General features: G+C 39.7%; 1 pseudogene; it reads left to right on the top strand.

Moving 5' to 3' along the window:
• Positions 1-2,056: 2,056 nt before the first annotated feature.
• LOC112075676 (major histocompatibility complex class I-related gene protein-like) lies at positions 2,057-4,301 on the top strand (annotated as a pseudogene).
• The last annotated feature ends 7,276 nt before the right edge of the window (positions 4,302-11,577 follow it).

Raw genomic sequence — 11,577 nt, 5'->3', positions numbered from 1 at the left:
CAAGCTGTTTAAAGGCACAGTCAACTTAGTGTATGTACACTCCTGACCCACCGGAATTGTGATACAGTAAATTATAAGTGAAATAATCTGTCTGTAAACAATTAATGGGAAAATGACTTGTGTCATGCACAAAGTTGATGTCCTAACCGACTTGCCAAAACTATAGTTTGTTAACAAGAAATTTGTGGAGTGGTTGAAAAACGAGTTTTAATGATTCCAACCTAAGTGTATGTAAACTTCTGACTTCAACTGTAAGTCCTGAATGATGTACTGGGCCGTACACACTACCCTCTGTAGTGCCTTACGGTCAAATGCCGAGCAGTTGCCATACCAGGCGGTGATGCAGCCGGTCAGGATGCTCTGTATAACTTTGTGTGCAGCTGTATACCTTTTTGAGGATCTGGGGACCCATGCCAAATTCTTTCAGTCTCCTGAGGGGGAAAAGGTGTTTTCGTGCCCTCTTCACAGCTGTCTTGGTGTGTTTGGACCATGATAGTTAATTGGTGATGTGGACACTAAGGAACTTGAAACTCTCGACCCGCTCCACTACAGCCTTGTCGATGTTAATGGGGGCCTGTTCGGCCCTCCTTTTCCGTAGTCCACGATCAGCTCCTTTGTCTTGCTCACATTGAGGGAGAGGTTGTTATCCTGGCACCACACTGCCAGGTCTCTGACCTCCTCCCTATAGGCTGTCTCATTGTCATCGGTGATCAGGCCTACCACTGTTGTGTGGTCAGCGAACTTAATGATGGTGTTGGAGTCGTTTTTGGCCACACAGTCGTGGGTGAACAGGGAGTACAGGAGGGGACTAAAACAAGGGATGCTAGTGAAGATATGGTAGTGGATACAATACAGTCTGTAGTAAATGTTTGCTACCATACAAAAGATACCCTGTGTGTTAAAAAGGTGGATTTTGTTGCGTCCATTGCCAAAGTTATAAACTGTACAGCACAAGTCTCAAAGAAGTTGAAGAAACTGGACATTATTGTGGCTGCGGCAGAAAAGTGTTTGGGACTCTGGATTGAGGATTCTCAAGGATCTGTAGACTTGCAAGGGGTACTGGCACCGGAATACTGTAATAAATGTTGTTTTTATTGGACCTTAACACATAGCTATAATACTGTTATAATGCCTTCCTTATTAAAGCAGACTTTGTTGCAAATATCTTGCTACACCCCACAGTTAAACACGTACTGCCCGTAACAGATACTAACCTCACTCCCACACGCAGGGGAGGATGGCTGACTCAGACCTTTCATGAGCACTGATAAGACGGGGGGGGGGGCGGTCTGACCTCGGGCGCCAGCTGCTGGTGTCGGCAACAACATCTTGTAACTGCAGAAACACACAGGCAGGCATGTCACTCCACGAGCACGCACATGCACACACACACACACCCTTGTTTCAGGCTGGGTTTCCAAGAACAAAGAACAGTGCCAAGAACCAATGGGACATTGACACCAGCGTGGAGGGGACGGGCCTCCACTTACAACGACCAGTCAGGAGCACGAACTACCAGAATCTACCTACGTCATTCACTGTATAACATGCACTGCACAATATGTTTCGGGGCTCTCTTCTGCTAGTTCCCTCTGAGCTAAATGAACGAGTCCGTGCACGCTTTGCAAGATATCTTTACCTCTGAATAAACTGCCTATACTATATGCCGATCCACCCTGTCCGGCGTCTTGACTTGGTCTCCCTTCTCTAGTAACGTTTCATCAACAATACCCGACATCCCAGGTTCCCCTTGAACCTGTGTAGGGATCAGATCTGTTTGATTTATTTATTTATTTGAACAGTTTTTGGGTAGTTTTTTGGTAGTTCAGTTTTTTGGGGGAATCCTGTTTCCATCCTGTATTGTAGGTGGCGGAATGCACATTCAATTGTGATTGTCAATATACCATAGAAGAAGAAGACACAAATTAATTATCTTTGGTTAGTTATAAATATCTTTGACTACAAGCATGCAAGCTCTATACAAAAAAAAGTATTTCAGTCTCACTTCTTTCTACGCAGTTGGCTAAGTGAAAGTGAAAGTATGACACTTGTTTAAGTTGAAGGGAAAGTCTGTCAGACTCACTTCTTACTACACGAGGCTACACTATCAAAATCATGGGCAAACTGTCTGTCTTTCGGTTTGTTCTGTCGTTTTACACCATTGTCAACGCAGGTAAGGGTTTAACTTTCTACCTCATTTAAGGATTTATTATGTCATAAAATGTCAAATGTACATAACTGTGTACAGGGTTGGGTGTAGCCTACGGGCTATACAGATACCACGTATTATTGATATCTAGGCTACATGGCGCATTGATGATGTGAATCACACTGCTGCTCTCTAATTTATTTGCGCCTTACGGGTTGTGAAGGAAAAGGGCATATCTAGTCAATTGAACAACTGAATGCATTCAACTGAAATGTGTTTTCCGCATTCCGATTTGTGAACAGCCATCCACAACAACCGCACCTCTCTGATTCAGAAGGGTAATCTATATTTCCATATTATGTTATAGAATTTGTATATTATCACTCCTCTCCCAGGTTCAGGATCACATTCTCTGTGGGCACTTGCAACATATATAAACGGAGAGACGCCTTTCCCTGAGTTTACGGTTGTGMTYATGTTGGATGARGTTCAAGTGACTTACTATGACTCCAATGATAAACAGTCTGTCTACAGGGGACAAAATATCACAGAGAAAACCGAGGATGATGAAGCTCAGGATGAAGCTTACATATTTGGAGATATATACCAGAGCATGAAAGACAGATCAGTTGACCTAAAGCACCACTTTAATCTCACAGAAGGTGTTCAAGTTCAGCAAAGATTGACTGGCTGTGAGATGTTGGACAATGGTGAACCAGCCTTGGCCATGTTTAAGAACATTTTCAATGGCATTTCTGAAGATTATGCGTTGTATTACAACACAACACATTTTACATACGATGCTGGTAAAAACTACTAGGATGGGATGGGATAATTCAAGGATTAATGATAAKAAAAWTTGAGAATTTTTACCTTCCCATTTGCATCAAAAACCTGAAGAGAATCCTGAAGAGAGAGAAGAACATTGTGATGCGTAAAGTTCCTCCCAGACTCAGGTTGATAAATAAAGAGGTTTCTGGAGGGCTCCAGGTGAGCTGCCTGGCYTTTGGTTTCTACCCCCGCCACATCAACCTGACCCTGCTGAGAGACGGCCAGCCAGTGGCAGAACAGGAGCTGACAGGGGGGGAGGTGCTGCCTAGTGGAGATGGGACCTACCAGCTGAGGAAGAGTCTGGAGGTCAGTACTGAGGAGCTAAAGAAGAGACACAACTACACCTGTACTGCCTCTCACCTCAGTCTGYACAACAAGCTGGATGTCAGTTGGGAGTCTGGGGCAGAGAGAGTTCACCTACCATCCTCTCAGTTCTACTGGTGATGCTGCTGATTGTTATTCTATTGGGCATTTTCATTTGTGTCAAAAGGAGGAGGAGTAACACTGCCTCCCAGCTGAAACTTGCCAACGTTGATGCAAATGTGTCAGAGGAAATGAACTTTTCTRCAGACTCTGAGACCTAATAAAATGTTGGGACACGGATGCAGCTTTGTCAATTCAGCTCAATTCACAATGAAAAGATGACTGCCAGACCATCTATGAGGGRAGACACAAAATGTGGAAAAGGTTCTGTTATTGTCGGTCAATCTTCCCTCCCCCTCAACAAATTACTATAAAGGTTCAGGTTGTGGAGACAGTTGACAATAACAAATATCTGGCCATTATTKGTCCAGATCTGCATTCATATAGTTTGTATGCTAGTTTGGCATCCTGAGCATTAACAATGGTAATCAGGTAGTTATGTGTGTTATGTAATGTGTKATTTCTAATCATGACTATTCATTKATTTCAGAATGTACTCTATATCTGTMCTGTATTAGCTGATAMCCAGTATSTTAACCAGAAGGAMAATCATGTGATCATGTGTATGAGGTCTGTTTATTATTGGAATGTCTTTACAGTGTCTCTGTGTTGTATTGTATGTAATGTATGTTACCCCCAGGCTGTACAGTAATACCTTTATTACAGACAATAACATGTAGCCTAATCAATTAATGCATTGATTCATGTTAACTACAACATTAATTAATGTAATAAAGCAATGTCAAGTATACTATAACTTCTCTCAGGAACTTGTTTATCCCTGTGGAAGGGAGAGAAATCTGACTCTATTTCACTCCAGTTTAAGACTGTCATGAGTATTAAACTAAGGTGAATGTTGTATGCATTATAAACAATTAAACAGTTTTATGATAAAACACCTTTAGTAGAAAATGAATCTGTTTGATCTTGTTCAGTGCCATGAAAAGTCCTTTTCTATTTTACAATATGCACACTGCTTTTRTAGTGGTACCTTTCCCCAGTCAAATATTCAGGCCTATATTTCCACTTCAAGGCTGGACAGCAACATAAAACATAGCTTTTGAATATAAGGTCTAGTTTAATTAACTATTATTTTGTATTGAACACTGAATGGTATGTCAAAAGGCTGCAAAGCCAATGTCTCCATTCCACATTTAAATAAGTATCCTTCCATGTTACCTTCTTCCTAATGAGACCAGCTAGGTTAGAACCTAGGTCTCCTGCACACCACGATACTGTGTTAGCCCTCTGAGCTAAATCCTACAACCCCTGGCAACATTAGATTTCTTAAACCTGCTTGGTGCATTTTTCCATGTAAAAGCCATAAACATAARTTACCTACATTTCATTACCGATGTAAAGGGCAGGTGCTCGTAGGCTGTGTTCCAAATAGCACCCTATTCCCTACATAGTGCACTAGGGACCCTGGTCAAAAYTAGTGCCCTATATAGACAATAGGGTGCCATTTGGGATGCAGTTATAATCACTGGCTTAAGTCAATTAAGTTCCCCCAGTTCTGCACACTCCAGTGTTTTACCATTAAAAATCCTAAAGGAAGAAAAAAGGCAGAATTGTATTTGTCTTGGAGACTGATGCCTCATAAAGAGTAAATGGCATTTGTCAATCTGAAACAATTCAGTGTAGTGCTGCTTGAGAACAGAGATTAATACAACACAAATACTGTATTTGTTTTCGGGAAAACACACACACACACACACACACACACACACACACACACACACACACACACACACACACACACCACAGGGCTGCTCTGTCACTGTATATCTCCCCATCATATATTATATTAATTAATCAAGTCTTCTTGATTATCTGGCATTTCTAACCAGATCCTTCCTCAGCAGTTCTGTCCTTCTGAGTGTAACAAAACAGTGGATCTGCTATTCTACCAGCCACTACCCAGACGACACCATTGATTAGGCTACAGTGACTAGTGTAGGGAAGGAAAATCCAAATATGGTATTCTCTAGGGGACACAGTGGCACAGTCACACACCACAAAAGCAGGGACTGATGTATGCACGCATGCAGGGAGACCACACACACACACGCAAATGCACGCACGCACAACATAACATACACGCACACAGTTTTCACTGAAAGTTTCTGATAATGATTTATAGTGTGATCTAACTGGTCTTTGGCTGCGGGCACAACATGCTAAATGACTGTGTTTAGACAATCAAGACACCAAGCTAAATCAAGGGCAGTAAACATGTTACAGAATAAATAATCTGGGCAGTCCCTGAACAGACTGGAGTTTCCAGATTAAACTGGTTGAAGTCATTTCCAGACTGACACCAAAGCAAAAGGCGCTCTCTCTCATTCACCCTTTTACAGACACACTGAGGCTTGTTGTGCAATAAACTGAGTCTTTACTTCAGAACCCCATGTTGCACTCATACAAACTTGTGTTACCCTCACACGTCAGGGGTCCTACTGATCTCCGCAAACAACCACAAAACCAACCAAAACAACCCCAAACAGGCACCTCAAACAACCAAACTAGCTACTAGCTAAGCCCTGGACCAGAGCTAGTTAGTACGGCCAAAAGCTAGACCAGAGTTAATGTGGACCAGAGCAAGCTCTATCTATGCCCTGGACAGAGCTAGTGACAACATATATAGCTCTGGTCCAGGGTGTTAGAGCACTGCATGCGCACATACCAACTGAGACACAAAAAATCCATCTGAAACACAAGCGGCATGAACTTTGAGGTTCGCAGACCAGGTGACCTCAGCACACTCATCTTCAGCTGGATGCTTTTCGTGTTTAGGGATCTGTTTGGGGTTTTTTGCAGCCCTGTTCCACAGTGTATTTATGCAAATAATTCAAATATTTTCTTTATTTTAACAAAAAATCTAAAATAATATATATAAGCTGAATTCCCACCAAAATCCCGTGACAGCTCCAATAATTATTTGTCTGTGCCAGTAAAATGTGTTACGTGCTACAGATCTTACTTTGATCTCTCTTTTGTCATTGAGAATTTTTCTGCACAAAAGGAAGTACAAACTCGTATTTGAGGTTTAAAAAGGCTTCTGAAGTGTGTAATTCCCACTTTAAAATGTCAGACTTGATTTGCCCTAACAAAAAATATCAACCCCATACAAAAAATGTCCTTTAAATATAATCCACACAATAATTGCCATCTCCTATTGCTATAGGATTATTTTCCTGCTGTAGCAAACTGGCTCAAACTAAGATCCTACATCTGTATAATTCAGTCAATACCTGATGGATTTTAAAAAGTAAGTTTGGAGCATCTTCATCCATTGTCCAACTATTGCATTTATTAGAATTGTTTTTAAAACCTTTTAACAATTTTGATGACCATCACTATTGTTTGTYGTTTTTTGGGGTTGTTTGTGGTTGTTTAAGGTGGTTTGGGTATCTGTTTGTGGTTGTTTGTGGTTGTGAGTAGTTGTTTAAGGTACCCGTTTGTGGTTGTTTGAAGTGATTAGTAGGACCTCACATCCATGCACACATTCTGCACACATTCTGCACACGTGATAAATTCTTAAAGCAACAGCATTCAATACTCAACTGAGCTAGAACCCCACATTACTGAACACATCTAAAATAACTTCACAGAGTCACACTCATAAAAAATGTGCATAATAGTTCCCCTTCTTTATCACATAAAAGGCATATGTCCTCTAAGTCTAGGAATTTAGATAACCTATTATCAAATTCAATCAATCAAATTTATTTATAAAGCCCTTCTTACATCAGCTGATGTCACAATGTGCTGTACAGAAACCCAGCCTAAAACCCCAAACAGCAAGCAATGCATGTGTAGAAGCACGGTGGCTGGGAAAAACTCCCTAGAAAGGCCGGAACCTAGGAAGAAACCTAGAGAGGAACCAGGCTATGAGGGGTGGTCTCTTCTGGCTGTGCCGGGTGGAGATTATAACAGAACATGGCCAAGATSTTCAAATGTTCATAGATGACCAGCAGGGTCAAATAATAATAATTACAGTGGTTGTAGAGTGTATGTAATGCTTTGTAGGTTAGCAGTAAAACCTTGAAATCAGCCCTTGCCTTAACAGGAACCCAGAGGCTAGCACTGGAGTAATATGATCACATTTTCTGGTTCTAGTCAAGATTCTAGCAGCCGTGTTTAGCACTAACTGAAGTTTATTTAGTGCTTTATCGGGTAGCCGGAATTATAGCATTGCGTAATCTAATCTAGAAGTGACAAAAGCATGGATTATTTTTCTGCATCATTTTTGGACGAAAGCTTCTCATTTTTGCAATGTTACGTGGATGGAAAAAATCTGTCCTTGAAACAGTCTTGATATGTTCGTCAAAAGAGAGATCAGGGTCCAGAGTAACTCCGAGGTCCTTCACAGTTTTATTTGAAGCGATTTACAAACATCAAGATTAATTGTCAGATTCAACAGAAGATCTCTTTTTTCTTGGGACCTAGAACAAGCATCTCTGTTTTGTCTGAGTTTAAAAGTGAACATTTGCCTCCATCTACTTCCTTATGTCTGAAATACAGGCTTCCAGGGAGGGCAATTTTGGGGCTTCACCATGTTTCATCGAAATGTACAGCTGTGTGTCCGTGCAGTGAAAGTTAACATTGTGTTTCCGAATGACATCCCCAAGAGGTAAAATATATAGTGAAAACAATAGTGGTCCTAAAACACAATTTATGTTAGAAGGATTATATTTTGTGCAAGATTTTTTAAATAATATTTGTTTTACTTTATATACAACATTTGTGAGGGAGAAACCAAGCTTTCTTCCATTCAATGTCAGTTATATGTGCGTTCCAGAAGAATTTCCCTCTACGAGAGATCTCGTTCTTTGAGTAAAACAATTTAATTAAGAAAATCCCTTAAGAATGTATTATTACATTTCTTATCCAGCAGGGAGAAACCTTCTAACATAAGATGTGCACCTACAATAACTTGACATGCACTCCAAAACACAAATAAGATTTAATTAATTGAGTAAGTCTTGAAGGTATTGCTTTGCATATAGAATCCAATTCTTTATAATGTATTGGTAAGTTATATGTTTATAAGAACTTTCTATAAGAGAATATTCCCTTCTTTGTCAAATAAATCAAGCACAAATATAATATTTCTATCAAACCACTTAGGGAAGAATAAAGACTTGTTTTTAACAACAATATCTTTGTTGTTCCACAGAAGTGTTTTGTGTGGGGAGAAGTTGTGGACGTAACTAAAAGGGCTTGTTGGGGAAATGTTGACAGTTTGATGGGTAATTTTGCTGGAGAATAGTTGCACCAACCCAATTTCTTAAAAATATGATAAGGAATGAAATGCCATGTAGATTCAGAGCTAAGCATACATATTTTTTTATCCAGTTTACTTTAAAAGGTATTGTTGATATCAATAAATCTAGTACTTCAAGCCCATCATCAGCTCTTTGGCTTGACATTACAGATTTCTTAAGTTTGTGTTGTTTATTTTTCCATATYWAGTCTAGGAAAGTCTTGTTGATATCCTTGCTGGTTGGATCAGCTACAGATAGGGATAGAGCAGGGTAGATAACGTGACAGACCCTCTGCTTTGGACAATACAACCCTTCCAATAATAGAGAGMTCACACTGGAGCCAGTTAATAAAGATGGATTTAAATTGAGATGTTGACAGACAATATGGTTTTTCTCCATGTGCACCCGTAAATATTTCACATGATCTATCACTGGAATAGTCTCAATAGAATGGTCATTTGAGATACACAGGGACAATAGTTCCAGACCAGAAGCGGAAGAGAATGATTTGATAATATTAAGTGTAATAGCATCTTGTTCCTTGTCTTTTAGAAACAGAGTTGTATCATCTGCTAAGTTTACKTACTTAGGTTGGAGTCATTAAAACTCGTTTTTCAACCACTCCACAAATTTCTTGTTAACAAACTATAGTTTTGGCAAGTCGGTTAGGACATCTAACAGGACTTCCAACAATTGTTTACAGACAGATTATTTCACTTAGAATTCACTGTATCACAATTCCAGTGGGTCAGAAGTTTACATACACTAAGTTGACTGTGCCTTTAAACAGCTTGGAAAATTCCAGAAAATGATGTCAATCATGCTTTAGAAACTTCTGATAGCTAATTGACATCATTTGAATCAATTGAGGTGTACCTGTGGATGTATTTCAAGGCCACCTTCAAACTCAGTGCCTCCTTGCTTGACATCATGGGAAAATCAAAAGAAATCAGCCAAGACCTCAGAAAACAAATTGTAGACCCCACAAGTCTGGTCATCCTTGGGAGCAATTTCCAAAACACCTGAAGGTACACGTTCATCTGTACAAACAATAGACGCAAGTATAAACACGCAGCTGTCATACCGCTCAGGAAGGAGACGCGTTCTGTCTCCTAGAGATGAAGTACTTTGGTGCGAAAAGTGCAAATCAATCCCAGAAACAACAGCAAAGGACCTTGTGAAGATGGAGGAAACAGTACAAAAGTATCTATATCCACAGTAAAACGAGTCCTATATCGACATAACCTGAGAGGCCGCTCAGCAAGGAAGAAGCCACTACTCCAAAAACCGCCATTAAAAAAGCCAGACTACGGTTTGCAACTGCACATGGGGACAAAGATCGTACTTTTTGGAGAAATGTCCTCTGGTCTGATGAAACAAAAATAAACTCATTGGCCATAAGACCATCGTTATGTTTGGAGGAAAAAGCGGGAGGATTGCAAGCCGGAAGAACACCATCCCAACCATGAAGCACGCGGGTGCAGCACATGTTGTGGGGGGGCTTTGCTGCAGGAGGGACTGGTGCACTTCACAAATAGATGGCATCATGAGGGAGAAAATGATGTGGATATATTGAAGCAACATCTCAAGACATCAGTCAGGAAGTTAAAGCTTCGTCACAAATGGTCTTCCAAATGACAATGACCCCAAGCACACTTCCAAATTTGTGGTAAAATGCTTAAGGACAACAAAGTCAAGGTATTGGAGTGGCCATCACAAAGCCCTGACCTCAATGATATAAAACATTTGTGGGCAGAACTGAAAAAGCATTGTCGAACAAGGAGGCCTACAAACCTGACTCAGTTACACCAGCTCATCAGAGGAATGGGCAATAATTCACCCAACTTATTGTGTGAAGCTTGTGGAAGGCTACCCGAAACCTTTGACCACAGTTAAACAATTTAAAGGCAATGCACCAAAACTAATTGAGTTATGTAAACTTCGACCCACTGGGAATTGTATGAAAGAAATAAAAGCTGAAATAAATAATTCTCTCTACTATTATTCTGACATTTCACATTCTTAAAATAAAGTGGTGATCCAAACTGACCTAAGACAGGGATGTTTACTAGGATTTAATTTCAGAATTGTGAAAAACTGAGTTTAAATGTATTTGGCTAAGGTGTATGTAAACTTCCGACTTCAACTGTATATATACACCTTTTCCAAATAGAAATACCTTTTAATTCAGGGTTATTTAAAATGCTAATATATAGTAATTCAACAACTAAAAGCAATACGAAAGCTGAAATAGGGCAACCCTGGCATACACTACTACATATATTTTCGATGTTTACGATTAATCATAATAGAACTATTAATATCTTTATAAAACATATGATAACAGAGTCAAAGCTAGTCCCGAGACCAAAAGTGTAAAACAATGTATTAGGAACTTGTGTTCCATTGTAGCAAATGATTTACAAAATACGAGGAATAAAATATAATCCTCGGAGTGAACTGAATCAGCGTAATCAATCAAGTCTAAAACTAATTTTACAGCTGATGTGCGACCCTTCATGAAACCAGTTTGGTTTTCATTTATAAAGGTGTTAATGCCCATTTTAAGTTTATTAGCATATGCTAAAATTATCAATTCAAAATCTGTAATTATTATGAATAGTTCTCCTTATCTATGAAAAGGGATATTGTCAGTTGTTGGTATAATCATTAGCTAGGCATTCTTGGAACATGTTAAATACTGGTTCCTCTAAACGTTCCCAAAAGTGTAAATAAAATTTCACAGAAAGATCGATTGTTCCAGGTGCTTTTCCCTTCTTCATATATTTAAGAGCATCTCTAATCTCTACTGTAGAAAACTCATCTTCACATATGGACCTGAACTCATCAGAAATCATTGGACCATGAACATGGACATGTTTCATAAAATGTTCACATTAAAGT

This window comes from Salvelinus sp. IW2-2015, unplaced genomic scaffold, assembly GCF_002910315.2.
Source record: "Salvelinus sp. IW2-2015 unplaced genomic scaffold, ASM291031v2 Un_scaffold3336, whole genome shotgun sequence".
Classification (NCBI taxonomy): domain Eukaryota; kingdom Metazoa; phylum Chordata; class Actinopteri; order Salmoniformes; family Salmonidae; genus Salvelinus; species Salvelinus sp. IW2-2015.
The sequence above is the reverse complement of the archived record's forward strand: the minus strand, read 5'-3'. Positions and strand labels throughout refer to the sequence as shown.